This window comes from Nomascus leucogenys, chromosome 4, assembly GCF_006542625.1.
Source record: "Nomascus leucogenys isolate Asia chromosome 4, Asia_NLE_v1, whole genome shotgun sequence".
Taxonomy (NCBI): domain Eukaryota; kingdom Metazoa; phylum Chordata; class Mammalia; order Primates; family Hylobatidae; genus Nomascus; species Nomascus leucogenys.
The window spans coordinates 134,967,489-134,987,034 of record NC_044384.1 but is presented as its reverse complement, the minus strand read 5'-3'; positions in this window follow the sequence as shown (position 1 = coordinate 134,987,034).

The following is a 19,546-nucleotide window of genomic DNA, read 5'->3' as shown; positions in this document are numbered from 1 at the left end:
TATCATTAGCATATAAATTCTCCATCTAGGGGTGTGCATTTTTACTATTAAAATGAGGAAAAGGTCATATAAGCTAAACCTTGAGCCTAGCTGCACATGTGGGACCCTGGAGAAGTTCCAAGCCTCTCTCTCCAAGGCAAGAATTTGCAGCTAATAGCTTCCTGGGCTTTTGGGGCTGATTGGCTGGAAATTGAGGAAGCTATATCAAGAATAAGGACTTGGATGGGCATGGTGGCTCATGCTGTAATCCTAGCAGTTGGGGAGGCCAAGGCAGGAGAATTGCTTAAGCCCAGGAGTTTGAGACTAGCCTGGGCAACATGGCAAAAAATATAAAAATTAGCCAGGCATGGTGCTGCACGCCTGTAGTCCAAGCTACTCAAGAGGCTGAGGCCAGAGGATAGCTTGAACTTGGGAGATAGAGGCTGCAGTGAGCTATGATCACACCACTGCACTCCAGCCTGGGCCACACAGTGGGACCCTGTCTCAAAAACAAACCAACAAACAAACAAAACAACAACAAAAAGAATAAAGGACTTTGGTTCCCTTTCCCTGGCCATGCTGGGTTATTAGGAACTTGGAACCACTTGGCAATCCACTGGTCCACAGGGCTTCAAAAAGGTGACAAGTCAGTTTGGCCTCCTAACCTTAATTATTCTGCCTCAATGTTCTCACTCATATGTGGGAGCTAAAAAGTAACAACTCATAGAAGACAATTGTTATTATTAGAGGTTGGGAAGAGGGGAGGGGCAAACAGGGAGAGGTTGGTTAATGGATCCAAAAGTACAGCTAGATAGGAGGAATAAGTTCTACTGTTCTGTAACACTGTTGGATAAATATGGTTACCAATTTACTGTATATTTTCAAAAAGCTAGAAGAGAGGATTTTGTTCTTGCTTTTTCATTTTTTTTTATTTCTTCGAAAAAAATAAATGGGATACATGTGCAGAACGTGCAGGTTGGTTACATAGGTATACGTGTGCCATGGTGGTTTGCTGCACCTACTGACCCGTCCTCTCAGTTCCCTTCCCTCACCCCCCACCTCCCAACAGGCCCTGGTGTGTGCTGTTCCCCTTGAACAGAGGATTTTGAATGTTTACAACAAAAAGAAATTATACATGTGGAGATGAATATGCTAATTACCCTGATTTGATCATTATACATCATATACATATATCAAAATATCACTTTATTTCCCATAAATATGTACAATTATTACATGCCAACTGAAAATTTGTTTTTAGTTTAAGCTGTGCCTTCATGAACTTAAACAACTTTCTCAGTACCACACAGCTAAATACGTGGGAGAGCAAGAACTTGGCATTGTACCCACAAGTTTTGATACTGGAAGACATGCTTGAAACAAGTACCCGCTATTTCCTCTGTAAGAGAGAACAGTTTTTCTAAACCCTTTTAGAGAAAATAAAATTAAAAGAGGAAACTTTCAATCTAACAGTTGCTGGAACAAATTATTTTCAGGCACTGCATACAAACAATTGAAGTACTCGTCACAAATCATTCTCATTTCTTCATTAAAGCAAAATGAGGATGTCTGTGTAGTCCAAATTATTGTATGTACTTAAAATAAATAAAATGACTTTATAAATATTCTATAATTCAGATTAGTTAAAAGGATAGATTTTTAAATATTCATATTTTAGGCTTTTCATGCCATACTACAAAATATGAATTGGAAATAATACAAATATTATATTAAAATTTAAATGAAAATATAATATATCTGGAATTCATCACCAAAAGGGCATGTATCATTGGTAACCTAAATGCACCTGATCTTAGGTGGCTGACTAAGCATCGGAAGCATGGAAGAGTACCAAGTACGAAAAAAGTCACTGTTCAGTGTGAAAGGAAATAAAATCTTGGGACCCCAAACTCATTAAGCCAAAGGAAAAAGTTAAGCTGGAAACTGGGTCACACACACCTGCCTCCTGACAGAGCAGGAGCATCGCCATCTTAGACAAACACCGCCATTTTAAAGTTTCCCTTGATCAAAAACTGCCTAAATCCAAAGGGCATAAGCCCCAATGGCTAAGGCCACCATGACCATAAACCACAAATGATATCGCCGATCAGAAACATTCCAACCCTAAGATAAACCCCTCCCCAACCAGAGACATGACAGCCCCAAGGTAAGGTTCCCTCCTGCTGGAGAGATGTCAGCCCCAAGATAACCTCCCCTCCGGCAAGAGACATTCCAATCCTGCAATAAACTTCTCCTCCACACAGAAACATTCCAAGCCTATGATAAGTTCTCTCACCCTGAACCTTTAAATACTCTTAGTCTATAAGAGAGAGCATTCCTGATCAAAATCAGCCAGAAGCCCCTCTCAGGTTTATTCACCAAAATAAACCTGTCTTTGACTGTTGAGCCACTTTTTGTCTTTCTTTTCTCTTTTTTTAACTCTTACACCTCCCCTTTTGGTTCCTAAATAAGATATCTACTAGATGAAAAGCTACCCACCTTCCCCGTATTTTGCCCACAAAGAAATTCCTAGTGAGCTCCAAGATCTTTACCCTAAAGTACTTCTGTTAAAATTTCACCATGGAAATGTAAATCAAGAGCTTAGCTTTACAGATGCAGCCACACCCCCTGCCCACCTGACACAAATGCATATTGGATGGTTCCCCTGTCCAATTTTGTCTATGTTATCTTATGTAAAAATACAGATTACCTGCATTTTTCCTTGGTCCCAATTGTCTATGTCACCTTATGTAAAAAAATGCAGATTCACTGAGCCAGAGAAAGGCATGAATGACTGTTTTCCCTACTTCCTTTTCAAATGAAAATTGTGTACATCTCAAAATCCTACCCTTTCCCCTTTAAATTTGGAGCCCTCAAAATCATTTTCAGAGGAAAGCATAGACGTGGTTGCTGGGAGCAAGTCCTTCACTTTGGCAAATATACCTCCTAAAATGATTGAGACTTGTCTCATCATTTTTCTCAATTGACTCAGGAAAGACAGAAATACTCAAGAAAACGACCTTATGATGTGATTTCATACCAGGAAAAAATACATGTGGAATTATATACTTTCATGCGTGTCCGTGTGAAGAGACCACCAAACAGGCTTTGTGCGAGCAACATGGCTGTTTATTTCACCTGGGTGCAGGTGGGCTGAGTCCGAAAAGAGGGTCAGCAAAGGGTGGTGGATTATCATTAGTTCTTATAGGTTTTGGGATAGGTGGTGGAGTTAGGAGCAATGTTTTGCGGGCAGGGGTGGATCTCACAAAGTACATTCTCAAGGGTGGGAAGAATTACAAAGAAACTTCTTAAGGGTGGGGGAGATTACAAAGTACATTGATCAGTTAGGGTGGGGCAGAAACAAATCACAATGGTGGAATGTCATCAGTTAAGGCTATTTTTACTTCTTTTGTGGATCTTCAGTTACTTCAGGCCATCTAGATGTATATGTGCAAGTCACAGGGGATGCAATGGCTTGGCTTGGGCTCAGAGGCCTGACATACACTTTTTAAGAAATTGAGCAATTACGATTGCTTCAGCTTAGGCCCAAAAGTCCAAGACTTTTAGGGTAATTTTTTTTTAAATGTTTGAATGCTCAAATACTACACATTTTCCCTAGTAAGCTTGATTAATCTCTGGCAGATTAAGGTATCACACAAAATTTCATCTTTTTTTTTTTTTTTTTTTTGGAGACAGGGTCTCATTTAGTCACCCAGGCTGGAGTGCAGTGGCATGATCATGGCTCACTGCAGCCTCAACCTCCTGGGCTCAAGCCATCCTGCCACCTCAGTCCCTCAAGTAGCTGGAATCACAAGCTTGTGCCATGACACCCAGCTAATTTTTTTATTTTTTGTAGACATGAGGTCTCACTATGTTGCCCAAGCTGGTATTGAACTCCTCCACTCCAGAGATCCTCTTGCCTCAGCCTCCCAAAGTGCTGAGATTACATGCTTGAGCCACTATGCCTGGTCCAAAGTTTCATCTTTATGTACAGCTGTAGCTGGCACATTTATTTACTACTTTAAACATACTTAATGTTTATTCTTGTTAGGGGGATGATGACTACAAATTCATGAAGTTTATGATATTTTCCTAAAATTGTCTCACTATGGTGCATCTGAGAAAATGTCCTACCGTATTAACTAAAAAGGCTGTGTTTATATGCTATTACTGATATATACTAGATAGTAGCAAAGACCTTTCAATAAAATTAAGGTTGAGTTTAACAGGATCTACTATTTCACGACCATGTCAAACAAAACTTAGTTTGGACCCAGCCCTCTCACAAATTTCCTGCAGTGGCAGTTAACTAAACTAGGCAAATAAATTACTTAATTTAATTAAATCACTACTGGGTCACTGTCAAATTCATCACAGCTAAAAGAAAATAATTAAAAATGCAAAAAGAAATTGCATTTTTAAAAATATGAGATGAATCCTAGCAATACGATGTTAAATGAGAGACAAAAAGTCCAAATATTACATACAGAAAAATGCCTTTTTAAAAAGGTAAAAACAACAAAAAAGTACGTATTTCTTAAGGAATTCATACAAATGCAATAAAACCATAAAAAAGGGGAAGAAAGAAATGGTGACCACAGAAATCATCTGGGAAGAAGTAGAGATACCAGGTGGTTGTGCGGGACCATATGCTTAGTTTGGGGCCTGTGTTCATAGTGCTTATAATATTATTTTAAATAAAAATAAATAAATGTATGAATGAATAAAAGCAGCGAGCCATGCAAAGAAAATGAGCCATGCATTGTCTCATGTAATAATGATTACAATTTTTCCAATTCTGTGCATTTGAGGTTCTTTAAAATCATATATGAACTTACCACCCTATTTAAATCCTGGAGGGCAGCTAGAAAAGCCTCGGTTAGTCTTCCTGCCTCCGGTGTTGACTTCTCCATTTCACTTACATATTTCTAATACATCCTCTCAAAACTTCTTCATGTAAAAAAGACCTGGTCAAGAGGCCCAATGATGCAAATGGGATTTTCCTTCTCCATCCTCTCATTGAACTGTTAGAGTAGGCAGCTAGTCAGACATAAGCAGAGCGGCAGAGGGCTCCCCCCACAACTCACACATACAAGGAATATCAGGCAACCGTCAAGTGATGGTCAGGAAGTTGTTAACTGTCACTTTAAAATAATAATTGGTCACAGTCAGTGCCAGGGAAAGGCAGTTTCCCAATAAACATAAATACCGGAAACTGATCATCAGCAGCTTCCCAAAAAGATCTTAAAAGTTGGGTAAGTGGGCTCAAGCATGCACACTGATGTGGTTTGGTAGTGTCCCCACCCAAATCTCATTTTGCATTGTAGCTCCCATAATCCCCACATGTCGTGGGAGGGACCCAGTAATAGGTAATTGAATCATGGCGGTGGGTTTTCACATGCTATTCATGATAGTGAATAAGTCTCACGAGAACTGATGGATTTCTAAAGGGCAGTTCCCCTGCACACACTCTGTTGCCTGCCACCATGTAAGAGGTGCCTTTGTTCATCCTTTGCCTTCTGTCATGATTGTGAGGCCTCTCCAGCCCTACAGAACTGTGCATCAGTTAAACCTCTTTTCTTTATAAATTACCCAATCTCAGGTATGTCCTTACAGCAGTGTGAGAATGGACTAATACAAACATTAAGAGGCAAAATGGTGCAGTTTCACTGGTATATGACCTTCTAGGGACATTTGACTGGTAAGGGAAAAATGCCTCAAGTAAGCATGCATACAACTCCAGTAAACGCTGTGCATGCAGCCCCTCCCAAGTGCTAGCAAGCCACAGGGTATGTGAACAACCCACCCCAAAGATAAAATCAGGGGAGAAGGAATGCAAGACCATGGAAGTATGCCAACTTACAAAACCCCAAGTCAGAAGGTCAAACTGAACACTTGATCTCTCAAGTCGCCCACCTGGCCCTCTTCCAAGTCTACTTCATGTCGTTTTACTCCTGCTGTAAAGTTTTGTAATAAACTTTCACTCCTGCTCTAAAACTTGTCTCGGTCTCTCCTTCTGCCTTGTACTGCTCAAATTCTTCCTTCTGAGAAAGCAAAGACTAAGGTTGATGCAGACCCATGTGGATTCACTGCAGGGAACCTACTCTGGTGCCACAGGACCCACGTATGTTCCGCTGCTAACAGAATCAGTCACTCCAGTTCATGCTAGACCTGGTCCCGGACTGCTTCCCTGGGGTTTGCATCTCCTCCTTCCTGACCAAGCCCTACTTACCTTGTAAGCACTAGCACATGGGCCACCACATTCACAAATTACCTAGTCTACAATCTGTTTTCACGCTATACCCCAGAGCATAGTATGTGTATTTTTATAAATGAACTTATCTACAGTATTCTATTTTATCTGTCTAATTTAGCAAAAATCTATTGATTTCTATGAATGAGGCAATAAGTGAGTTTGGGGAAAAAAAGATACAATGACCTCAAAGAATTTATAGTTTAGAATTATTTCTATTTCTATCTCACTTGTCCTATTTGATAATAAAAGAGGCAGTATGAACACATTTCACATTTGTATGTTTCCCAGTGCTTACCACACAAAAGGTAATTAACAAATACTACTTTCAGATTTACCGATCTTATTTTCTTTAACTTCAGAGCCCATTAACCTAATAAATAATTCCCAAATTATACTACCTTTTATATCTTTCCTATGATCATGTCTGAATAAATATTGCAACTCCTGAGTCTCCTCTATCTTGCAAAGTCTGAAAAAGTTTTCTGCTAGCAATAAGAGTTAAAGCTGAGGTAAGAATCACCATCCTAGGCAATTCTTGTCCTCTACCTCAGAGAAGAGAAACTGGGTCTGCTTCCCCAGGTGGCATGACTTAGTCCTTTTTTTTTTTTTTTTTTTTTTTTTTTTGAGACTGAATCTTGCTCTATTGTATAAGCTGCTGGAGTGCAGTGCCTTGATCTCGGCTCACTGCAACTTCCAACTCCTGAATTCAAGTGATTCTCCTGCCTCAGCCTCCCAAGTAGCTGGGATTACAGGTGCCACCACACCTGGCTAATTTTTGTATTTTTAGTAGAGACACGGTTTCACCAGGTTGGCCAGGCTGGTCTTGAACTCCTGACCTCGGGTGATCCACCCACCTCAGCCTCCCAAAGTGCTGGGATTACAGGTGTGAGCCACCACACCCAGCCACCTTAGTCCTTTTGGGCTACTATAACAAAATGCCATAAACTAGGGAGCTCATAAATGATAGAAATTCATTTCTCACACTTCTAAAGAGGCTGTGACATCCAAGGTCAAGGTGCTGTTAGATTTGGTGTGTGGTGAGGGCCTATTTCCTGATTCATTGGTGGTGCTTTCTTGCTATGTCTTTACATAGTCTGAGAGGAAAGAGCTTTCTGTGGCCTTTATATAAGGGCACTAATCCCATTCACAAGAGCTTTGCCCTAATAACCTAATCACCTCTTGAAGACCCTGCTTCTCCACACCATTACATTGGTGATTCGGTTTCAACCTACAAATTTTGGAGGAATACAAACATGCAGACCATTACATGGCCAGAGACCTTCCTGCATTTGATATTTTTATATATATTGCCAGGGAGCCAAAATGGCAAAGGCATGTTGCACCTGCAAATATTGAATTTTTATCCCTAGTATTTTTAAAAATGCAACAAATTATACTGTGAACATACTTCCAAAAGTCAGAGATTTTCAATTATTACTGGGAAGACTGTAACTATAGGACACTACAAATTATCCAGAAAAAAGTAACCTCTGACTATGAGAACAAGACATGTCTCTTCAGTCTAGCACCAAGAAGTGATCAATGACAAATAAAAATACAAAACTTACCTAGGGGTTGATCTACCAGCTCTAAAATTTAACACTGAGAAGAGAACACTCATAATACAAGAGAGACACTGTATCAGCACCTGTATCCTTCACAATGTCTATTTTCTCTATCTTCTTTATCAATTAATCCCAATATTATGAGCACACAAGGATTAGCACCCACGAAAAATACATATGTCTATTGCAGCTATGGGTGGCCACATAACACAGTTCTTAGAAATGAAATGAAAACAGAAATGTCCTGAGTGGAGCAATTTTTTAGGTTGCAGTGAGCCAAGATCAGGCCACTGCACTTCTGCCTGGGTGACAGTATCTCAAAAACAAAACAAAACAAGAACTCTCACCTTTATGTCTTGCCCTTCCCCTCTTCAACATACATGTGATATAGACACGATGCCTAGAGCTGGTGCACCATTTTGCAACCATTAAAGTCACACTTGGGCTGGAGGTTAGGAAACTAGAAAAAGCCCTGGACTTCAGCCACTTTCTTGATCAGTAATATTCGCTTCAGTTTGGACTGCCTAGCTCTTGACTTTGGTCATGTAAGAATGAAGGGCTTTGTATGGTTAAGCTACTGTGGTACTTTTTCTTTCCTCAGCCAAAAGCAATTCCAACCGACACAACAACTCTGTTCATTAGTTACAACAGTTACTTCCTGTTCAGAAAACGAACAAAAAATGCAAACAGGGGTTGGAGATTGGAAATTTTTTCTTTAACATTAAAGAACCTAGCTTCAAGAATGGACTTCTTACAGAACACTATAGAAAATGAAATTTTAGAAATCGTCTTCTGTTCACAATAAAATTCATAGTGTAGACCTGTGAAATAAGAGCTAAGGGATGAGACAACATACTGATGTGAAGAGAAATGTGGTTAGGAGGTGATATGGTTTGGCTGTGTCCCCTCCCAAATCTCATCTTGAATTGTAGTTCCCATAATCCCCATGTGTCATGGAAGGGACCTGGTGGGAGGTCACTGAATCATGGAGCAGTTATTTCCATGCTGTTGTTGGGATAGTGAGTGAGTTCTCATGAGATCTGATGGTTTTATAAGGGGCGTTACCCATTTTTCGCTCTGCACTCCTCCTTGCTGCCACTATGTGAAGAGAACATGTTTGCTTCTTTTTCTGCCATGATTGTAAGTTTCCTGAGGCCTCCCCAGACACGCTGAACTGTGTGAGTTAATTAAACAAACCTCTTTCCTTTAAAAATTACCCAGTCTCAGGCATGTCTTTTTAGCAGTGTGAGAATGGACTAATACAGGAGCTGAGTTGAAATAAAAAGGAAATAAATTAAAAGTAAAATGGTAAAATTAGTATCTTCATGAAATTAGAATTACTCAAAATTAGATTCACTGAAGAACGAAGGCAACACTGCTGAAAATTGAATAGTAATGTATACACATTTGAGCAGCTGCCTCCCATACATAAGAAATGTGCAGAGATTAAAATGATGACAGAATAAAAAGTAGACATGGTTGACAGAGAAATGATATGTAACATAATATATATTCATGAAAAGAAACAGTTTTAACAGAAATTTAAAAAATCTGAATTATAACAGGAGAATATACTCCTACGTGAAAGAAAGGCTTGAGTCTACAGATGTGATTAACAGGAAACATTAAAGACAACAGTAGCCTGAAATGATCCTGTTGAAATTCATAAATTCAAGGGTAAAGAAAAAAGCCAATGATTTGTTTTCAACTAGGCAGAAAAGTTTGCTGATAAAGAAAAAAATCTGACTAATGTCAGACTCCTCCATAGCAAGAAATACCAAGAAGCAATTGGCAACATCCACAGAGTTTGAGGTGGAAAAAATTATAAACCAAAAAATCCATACATAACATATTTCTTATACATAAAGTTTAAAGGAAAACATCTGATATGCAATAACTCAAATATATATTAGTCTTATTTTTGAATATGAAAAATTTAAACATCAAATTTTAACCACTTAAAGGATAAACCAAAAGAATTAAATAATAAAGGCAGACCCAACAAAACTTCCTAATTATCAAACATATGCACAGAAATTTCAATACATACTTACTCATCATTACGTTATTTATAACAAGTAAAAATTGGAAACATCCAAATGATCAGATGCACAAAATTAACTAAATGGATTATAGTACCATAAATGATGGACTAAGATAGAGCTGTTTAAAACCACATTCACGAAACAGTGAAAAATATAGAGAATCATCACAATACATTAATAAATAAAATAACAATAGCAATATATGCAGAGAGATTTTGTTAGAATAACACATGTATTTGGGTAGAAAAATACTAAATAAAATACAACAAAATGCTTACTCTGGCTTAAGATACGTTGACGTATTTTCTTCCAAATTTTCTGCCTTTTCTCTACCTAAATAAAAATAATACTTTAAATCTCCTCTCTCCCTTTTGGATGGATTTATAGTATATTAGCCCTAGTGCCTTGATTGTGGCTCTGAAAGCTTCTCTCCACATGATTTTGGTAATGTTTGGAGTTTAGAAAGAATTTAGAATGTCATATTACTTATTAGGTAAGATGATTACGTTACAATCTGTTTTATTACAACTGACAATTAAATTCACAAATCAAATTTGCCATTTTGCCTATAAGAAGAAAATATTGGGCAATTTACGTTTTCATAACGTTCCTTAAAAACCAAAACTTCAGAATGTGAGCATCTGTTTTCAATATGCAGACTATTCAGTAGTGCTTTTAGCTTTTAATGTAAAGCCATAAATATTTTGGAACTGTAAATTTGCCCCCAGTCTTTTATCATCTCACTTTAGCTTTCCAGTTTTGCCAAATTTTACTTAACTGATTTACATCTTTTTTATACCTAATATAGATTCATTTTTAACAAATATATAGTACAAAAGATAGATGTTTTTCAGTAAGCATTGTGCTTTTCTAGAATACAAAGAGCTATAGGTTTAACTGAAGAGGAAAATATCATTTTATATTTGTTCAGATGTTTTCTACAGTGATAAAAATTTTCATGGTGAAGCTCAGCACAGTACTAGCCTTTGGCAGTTAACTAGGGAGATGAGGCTGTCAGCTCAAAGAATTATAGGAACTTGAAAAAATAGATTGCTTATGTTATTATCTGGAGGTTAGTTTAAGGGCTCCTGAGTCCTTAACAACCCCAAGACACGTACAAATTCACAGTGAGAGCCTCAAGCAGACTCAGGTATCACTGACTGTTGGTTCCACCTTTGCTTCCCCATTTGCCATGGGGTTTGCCCAGGAGTTGGTGAGAATCTTTTGACTAAAGCCAAGATGAAGCATCCAGGGTTTGACATTCTAATTCCTGCTCTGCCCCTGGCTTGCCAACAATCTCTGATAAGACAGTTATCTGGTCTGTGCCTAAAGCAGCCTGCAAAGTGAGAACAATATTTGATCCCAAATCTCTAGGATGATATCATGGTTAACTAATGCTTTCCTGTGAAGCCAAGAAGAAGCGTAGCTATGCTTGAAGTTCTCAGGATATTCAAATAAACTTTTTAAAATCCTAGGTATCGTGACTTTCTCATACTCAGTTACCCACAGTAAAAATGAGGAAGAAATAAATCAATGAGGAAGAGAGTCATTAATAAGCAGAACCACATGTTAATATTCTAGATCAACAAATTCCTACTAAACCTTATTGTAAAAAAGTTATTTCACTTCATCCATGGGTAAGCTTGCTTTCATTTGATCAGACGTAAAATTTATTTTAATTTTATACAAATTTAACACACTAACATTTTCATTAGTTTTTGATATTTTTGGTATCAACTTTGTTGCAGTAGCTTAATCTTGAATGGGACAATGAATTAATTAATGTAATTCGATAACCTTACCACAGTATCCTTTTATTCTATAGTAGCCCCCTTATCAGTGGTTATACTGATGTAGCTCTTCAACCAACAAATGTTCTTGGCTGGGCAGAGCGGCTCATACCTGTAATCCCAGCACTTTGGGGGGCCAACGCAGGCACATCACTTGAGTCCGGCAGTTCAAGACCAGCCTGGGCAACATGGCAAAATTTCATGTTCTCTACTAAGCATACAGCAATTAGCCAGTATGCTGGTGTGTGCCTGCAATCCCAGCTACTCAGGAGGCTAAGATGGGAGGATCCCTTGAGCCCAGGAGATTGAGGCTGCAGTGAGCAGTGATTGTGCCACTGCACTCCAGCCTGGGCAACAGAGTGAGACTCTGTCTCTAAATAAAGAAAATTAAAAACAAAAACAAAACAAAATTGTCTTTCTAAAGAAGTCATATACTATTAAGAATACATATTCCCCTATGTATTTTTTCTTTAGTTTCTCATAGAAACATAGTCAGCTATACATTACATTACAGCAAATACCATAGCTGACAAAAAAAATAAAGTACGCGAATACAAAATCAGAATACTATATTTTCATTGACAACTTAGCATAGAGAGGTTTAATTTATTTATTTGAAATTGAGGATAATAAGAATAGTTACCACATAGAATTGTAACAAATATTAAAAGAGCTAAGCTTTCAAAGTTATTTATTACCACAATGTCTACCAGAGAGTAACTAATCAATAAATGTTATCAATTGCTATTATTCTATTTCAAGAATACACAGCAGACTAGTCATGCTTAAGTTCTGACTCTCTAATAAGTAAAATTCAATGTTATTTGTACTTTCAACTACTTTAGAAAACTAATGATATAATATTTCTAAAATTCTTGATTTAATTTGAAAACAAATTTTCAAAAGAAAGTTATCTACAATATTTTGATTATTATTATTTTCTTTTTTTAAGAAGGAGTCTCCTTCTGTCGCCCAGGCTGGAGTGCAGTTGCATGATCTCGGCTCACTGCAACCTCCGTGATTCTCCTGCCTCAGCCTCCCAAGTAGCTGAGACTACAGGCGCCCATAACCATGCCCGGCTAAGGTTCATATTTTTAGTGGAGATGGGGTTTCGCCATGTTGGCCAGGCTGCTCTCAAACTCCTGACCTCGCAATCCACCCACCTCGGCCTCCCAAAGTGCTGGGATTACAGGCATGAGCCATCTTGTTCAATGTTCATTTTTGTGTACAGATTCTATGATATGGGGATACAATGACCTCAAATACATTGTTCTTCCCTACAGGAAGTATACATCTGGGTTTGTTACCGTGCCTAGAATATAATGAACACTCAATACATTGTATCTATTATTATTATTATTACTTTAATATTTAAACAGATATCATAAACTGCCTAGTATAATTAGCTAAGTGCCAAATACATATTACAGAAGATGAGAGAGATGACCTCCAGATATTCGTTCAAGGAAGATTTTGGGCAGAATTAAATTTGAGCTCTTCCTCATTTAATAGGCAGGAAGGATTCTGTGCATTATTTTGTGCTATATTACACTATTTCACATCATATTGTATTATGTACATATTGTATTATATATAAACATACATGCCATAGTGACATAATCTACACAATAATTATCTCAAGACCTGCCCCCACATTTACTACTATTTTTTAAATTCAGAAAAAATATAAAAATATAAAAATTTAAGACATAGTGACACACCCAATTTCTCAGCAGTGCAAAAACAAAAGCAATTAGATAATAAGTAGGTCTTCTGTATGTTTCACAAGAAAAGCAAGATAAAAATCTAGGGCAGAGCAAATTGTCAAGAAGGAGAGGACAACTAAACTGGCAATAGAAGCTGGATACCATCTGTTACTCACTGCTTCAGTTTGGATGTTTGTCCCTGTAAACCTCATGTTGATATTTGACCCCCAATGTTGGAGATGGAGCCTAATGGGAGGTGCTTGAGTGATGGGGGAGGATCCCTCCTGAATAGATTGATCCCTCCCCACTAGTTTAGGAAGGGATGAGTAATTTCTTGCTCTATTAGTCCCCTCCAGAGCTGGTTGTTAAAAATAGCCTGGCACCTCCCCTTCCCCTCTCTGGTTTCCTCTCTTGCCATGTAATCCCTGCACAGCCTGCTTCCTTTTGCACTCTGCCTTGAGTGAAAGCAGCCCACCTTGAGGCTTTCTCCAGATGCCCAATAGTCCAGCCAGCAGAATTGTGAGACAAATAAATCTCTTTTCTTTATAAATTCTCCAGGCTCTGGTATTCCTTATAGCACCACTAAGTAGACTAAGACACTCACACTGTGTTTTCTTGTCTTGGTCTTCTGTGTTTGACTCAAGAAAATGGAAAGAGCTACTCAAACACGCTGACAGATCACTCCCAAACCCAGCCTTCATTTCTTCCATACCTGAATATTATTTCCTTAAACCCTGAACCTGCCTTGTCCCATCCGAACACTGTTCAAGTGAAAACAAATTACAACCCTGTTCCAGGCACCACCTCATATACCATCTCTACCATGATATTTAATTCCCCAACATTTTTGAACACTTAATATTTAAAAAGTGTTGATGAAACATATAAATAGGAAACCTATGATCATGACTTTAAAAAGGAGCTATGGAAAGAAGACACACTGTCAGAGCAAGCATCTTAAAATCTCTGACGGCAGCAGAACACAGACCAGAAAGGACCATGTATCTATAAGTAATGCCCATGTATTTTTTGACCTGTAAAGGGAATGAGTACCAAAGAAATACAGGAAATAACTTTCACCCTGAACCACCTTTCTGCTGGGAAGAAGATACTTTCAAAAATTTAAAAGAGTACAAAACAAAAGATGATGTGTGCAACATCCCTTAATTTCAACATCTACAAAGCATGGAGGCCTTGTTTGGCTCTGCATCCCAAGCATATAACAGTATTCAGAACTTGGAATGCATTAGTTATACAATGCATATTTTTTGAGTGAATGAGTAAAAAGTATAGTTAGTAGAAGGAGGAAAGAAAAATGTTCCCTTCAGCTATTCATTTCATCAAGTCTTTCTTGAATTCCTGTGTCTACAGTTCAGGGTCAGACTCTTTGGGGATACACACATTATAATCAAAAAAGAATGCTAACTTTATAATGTCAAATTTAGTGGTCAAGGTTGCTAAATGAACTGAAAATTTGCAGGACCAAACAATATTTAGTTTACTAGGAAAAAGGGAAGAAAAGACAATGAAGACTGCCCACAGCTCTAGGTGAGCCGCTGCACCAGCTCTTCAGAAATCATTCTGAGCTCCAAGAGTAAGACTATCATGTCTCCAGTAAGATGAGGAAAGAGTCTAACAGAACTGAATCATTACACAGAAATTCTATGAAGAGCTGCTCACATTATTATTGATGGAATTAAATGAAATGGAATGTAAACTATGAACATTTTTCATAACATAATAAAGAGAAATAAATGTTTTTAAAAACCCGAAGAACCAACTCTGTATAGGACAAACATTTTCCTCTACCGAAAAATAAAAATATTCCATTTCAAGATGGCAGATTTTATACCTGTGTTTCTCTCCTTTCTTCTGCAATCTCGACAAAATCACGGTAAGAGCATAACAAAGCTATAATTTAAGAACAACAAAGAGAAAGGAACGGCGTGATCCAACCAAGTTCCAGAGGAGTGAAAGCATTCCAAGTAGGAATCAGAAAAAATCAGTATCCTATAGCAATGGAGAGCACCGGCCTGCTCGGCGGAAACCTCAGAAAGATCTGGGCATCAGCTAGACGATCTAACAGAGCATGACGGTAAGAAACTGAGCATGAGAGCCCGGATTAAAGGTCCCTTTAAAAGATTTTTAACCCATACTGACTTAAATTTATTGCATGCAGAATGCCAGGCGCCAAACATTTATACTCCAGGGAGAAATAAACAGCCTTTGCTAATAATTATATAATAGTAGAATGAATTATCTGCAGACATCTAGGACAGCTAAAACTAGAGTTGACACTCAGTGAGGTCCTCTGCATTTTGGCATTATTGCTCTGGAATTCAGACCAGCTCCCAGTCTGCTCTCACTAGAACAAAGCCTGGCCCATCACTAGCCCAACCCACATACCCAGAAATCCCCATCAGGCTCTCTACTGAGTCTCCCTTTCTATGGACAAAATAAATCCCATTGTTGCAAGTACCACAGTTATGCTGGTATCACCAAAATCTTGTCACAATGCCTGTTTTATATGCTTCTCAAACCTCAAAAAGCAAAGAACTTGTATCACCCACCAAATCTCTTCCTCACTCTATTGTATTCTAGTAAATAAAATGGCAAAACCAGCCACTCAATTGCTCAAGCCAAATGAGTTTTTCCTCATTCCAAAAGCAAGTTCTGTCAACTTTGACTGCAAAATCTATCCCACGCCAAGCCAACTTTCCTTGCTGCACTGAAACCACGGAAATTCAAACCAATGTAATTTTTAACCTAGATACCCACAACTAACTTCCCTACCACTATCCCTGGCTTTCATTCTGATTTTCTAAAATGGAGTATCTGTTGAGAAGCCAGAGTTTTCTTTTTAAAATGTAAATCAAAACTTGTTAAGCCAGGCGCAGTAGTTCCAGTCTGTAATCCCAGAACTTTAGGAGGCTGAGGCAGGAGGATCGTTTGAAGCCAGGAATTTGAGACCACCCTGGGCAACAGGGTAAGATCCAGTCTGCACAAAAAATAAAAACGAAAATAAAGTAGCAAAGTGTGATAGCCATGCCTGCAGTCCCAGCTACTCAGGAGGCTGAGATGGGGGATCACTTGAGCTCAGGAGTTCAAGGCTGCAGTGAGCCATGTTAGCACCACTTTACTCCAGCCTGGGTGACAGAGGGAGGCCTCATCTCTAAAACTAAAAAAACAGAAATTGTTATGCCCCTGGAGTCCATCCAGAAGACTTTTTTCTTTGTCACTCGAAATGAAACCCAAATCCTTTCCCAAAGTCATAGGTGTTACTGTCCCTTCTACCTTCCCTCACTTCATCTCAGGTCGTTGTCCTCTTTCTCATACTGCTGTAAACATGTTAGTCTTGGGTTCATTAGAGATTTCCAAAGACTACTCCAACCTCAGGACATTTGGAAGTGTTCCTCGTTCTTCCCAGTATTTTTTCATTTGGGACTGTTTCCTTAGAGAAGTCTTTCCTGACTGCCCAGACTCTCTCTATCCCATGGAAAAGCTCCCATAGTTGCAACTGCCTTTTTGTTACAGCTATATATACTGAGTATGCTTAATTTTATTTGCATACTAATACTCATATATTATCATTCTCTTGCTCAAGGATACAAGTTCCAGGAGCACGGTTGTCTCTTTTGTTTACCACAGTGTCTGTACTGATACACAATCAGAGCTAAAAAGTCTTTGCCAAGTAATTGTTTGAATATGTCATAAAGTGGCAAAAAAAAGTCCAATATAAACAAAAGTAAAAACAACCCTAGAAAAAAAAAAAGAACTACCAAACTAACTGCCTAGCAAAACCATAACTTTTAAAGTATTGTCATTATTTACTCAGGGGATTTTGAGAATAAAATGGAACCATCAGAAAGCAAAGTTCACAGAAATGAGAAAGATAATTTAAAAACTATTAATTTAATAGCATTAGAAGGTAAAATCAAGGCACCATGTAAATGTGCTATCAAAAAATAAGAGATAGAAAATAAGAAAGAAAAGATAAAGGACACAGACAATTTCCCCAGGAGGTACGAGATTCAATGAATGGAAATTCCCAAAAGAGAAACAGAGAAAATGGAGAGAAAGGAAGCATATTAGTGAATTCGGGCTGCCATAACAGAATCCCACAATTATGGGATTTATTTAAACAACAGAAATTTATTTTTTCGCAGCTCTGGAGGCTTGAAACCCAAGATCTAGATGCCAGTAGGTTTGGTTTCTGGTGAGGCCTCTTATCCTGACTTGCAGATGGCTGCCTTCACACTTTGTCTTCACATGGCCTTTCTCTAAATGTCCACAGAGAGGGAGAACAAGCTATGATGTCTCTCCTTATATCAGGACACCAATCCTATTAGATTAGGGTCCCACCCTTATGACCTCATTTAATCTTATTTATCTCAATAAAGGCCTTATCTCTAAATATAGTCAGAGAAGGGGTTATGGCTTCACCATATGACTTTGAAGGAGACAACACTTCAGTCCATAACAGGAAGTGAATCATTTTTTAATGCAGGCAAGAAATTTAACAAAATTTAAAAAGAGACATAAATTTTAAAATTAAAACAACTTAATGAATGCCAGGTAGATTTTTTTTAAGTTCTACACCTCATAGTAAAATTTAAGAACAGAATAAGAAGAATATGTTCTCATATTCCATAAGACATTGAGTAGGAAATTAAAACAAGTCACATACAAAGGAACAAGAATTATACTTAAATTTAACGTTTAATGAACATCACTGGGTATCATAAGACAATGAAGAAAAAATTCGTTTTCAACCTAAAATTGTCTACCGAGCTAAAATTATAAATTACATAGGTAAAGTAATATTTCATTTTCAGGTATAACAAGGGCACCTAAATTTGACATTTCACACACTTTCTTTAGGAAGTTGGTTGAGGATACCATTCAGCCAAGTGAGAAGCAAACCAAGCAGTATCAGGAACAGAAAGATCAGTAGTGAAGTCAAAGCAAAAGACAATAAACGGGAGAACATCAACAATGGTAGAGCAGGTGGATAGAAATCAATCCATACAGGAAGAACACAAGAAAAGAAGACTTCAGAAGAGAGGTCCTAGGGTTAAAGGGGAGTGCCATAGATGAGATCGGTTAGAAGAGATTAAAAATTAGAAAAGAGATAGAATGAACTTTTAAAGGGACAAGAATCAGAAATTTCAGGGAAAAATTAACAAAGTTTGAAACTGGGCTGGGAGTGGTGGCCCACACCTGTAATCCCAGCACTTTGGGAGGCTAAGGCGGGTGAATCACTTGAGGTCAGGAGTTCAAGACCAGCATGGCCAACATGGTGAAACCCTGTCTCTACTAAAAAACACAAAAATTAGCAGGGCGTGGTGGCGGGCACCTGTAATCCCAGCTACTTCGTAGGCTGAGGCAGGAGAATGACTTGAACGTGGGAGGTGGAGGTTGCAGTGAGCTGAGACCACGCCATTGTACTCAAGCCTCGGCAACAAGAGCAAAACTCTGTCTCAAAAATTAAAAAATAAAAATACATACAAACTGTCTGACAGAACATGTGATTAAGGCATAATATTTAATTCCACAGAGAACAATTTTCAAGAGTTCACAGTATTACAAATAAAAATAAAATTAAGATAAAATATTTTATAAAGTTCAAAGGTATGCAGAGACTGGGAGAATAATACATTCAACACGCAGAAAAAAGAATTTATGGGCCAGGCGCGGTGGCTCACGCTTGTAATCCCAGCACTTTGGGAGGCTGAGGCGGGCGGATCACGAGGTCAGGAGATCGAAACCACGGTGAAACCCCGTCTCTACTAAAAAATACAAAAAATTAGCCGGGCGTGGTGGCGGGCGCCTGTAGTCCCAGCTACTCGGAGAGGCTGAGGCAGGAGAACGGCGTGAACCCGGGAGGCGGAGCTTGCAGTGAGCCGAGATCGCGCCACTGCACTCCAGCCTGGGCGACAGGGCGAGACTCCGTCTCAAAAAAAAAAAAAAAAAAAAAAAGAATTTATGCCCAAAGAAAAAATACAGATCTAGATGTAAATGACAACTCAGTAAAAAAATAGGAAGGGCATAATGAAGTAATTTATGAAGAGGAAATGCCAGTAAACATTTGAAAAGTTGCTCATTCTCACTTCCAGCCCAAGAAATGCAAATCAAACTAGCTAGGAGAGATCACTTTTTTATCCATAATATTAGCAAAAATAAAATTTTATAACATCTAGAACTG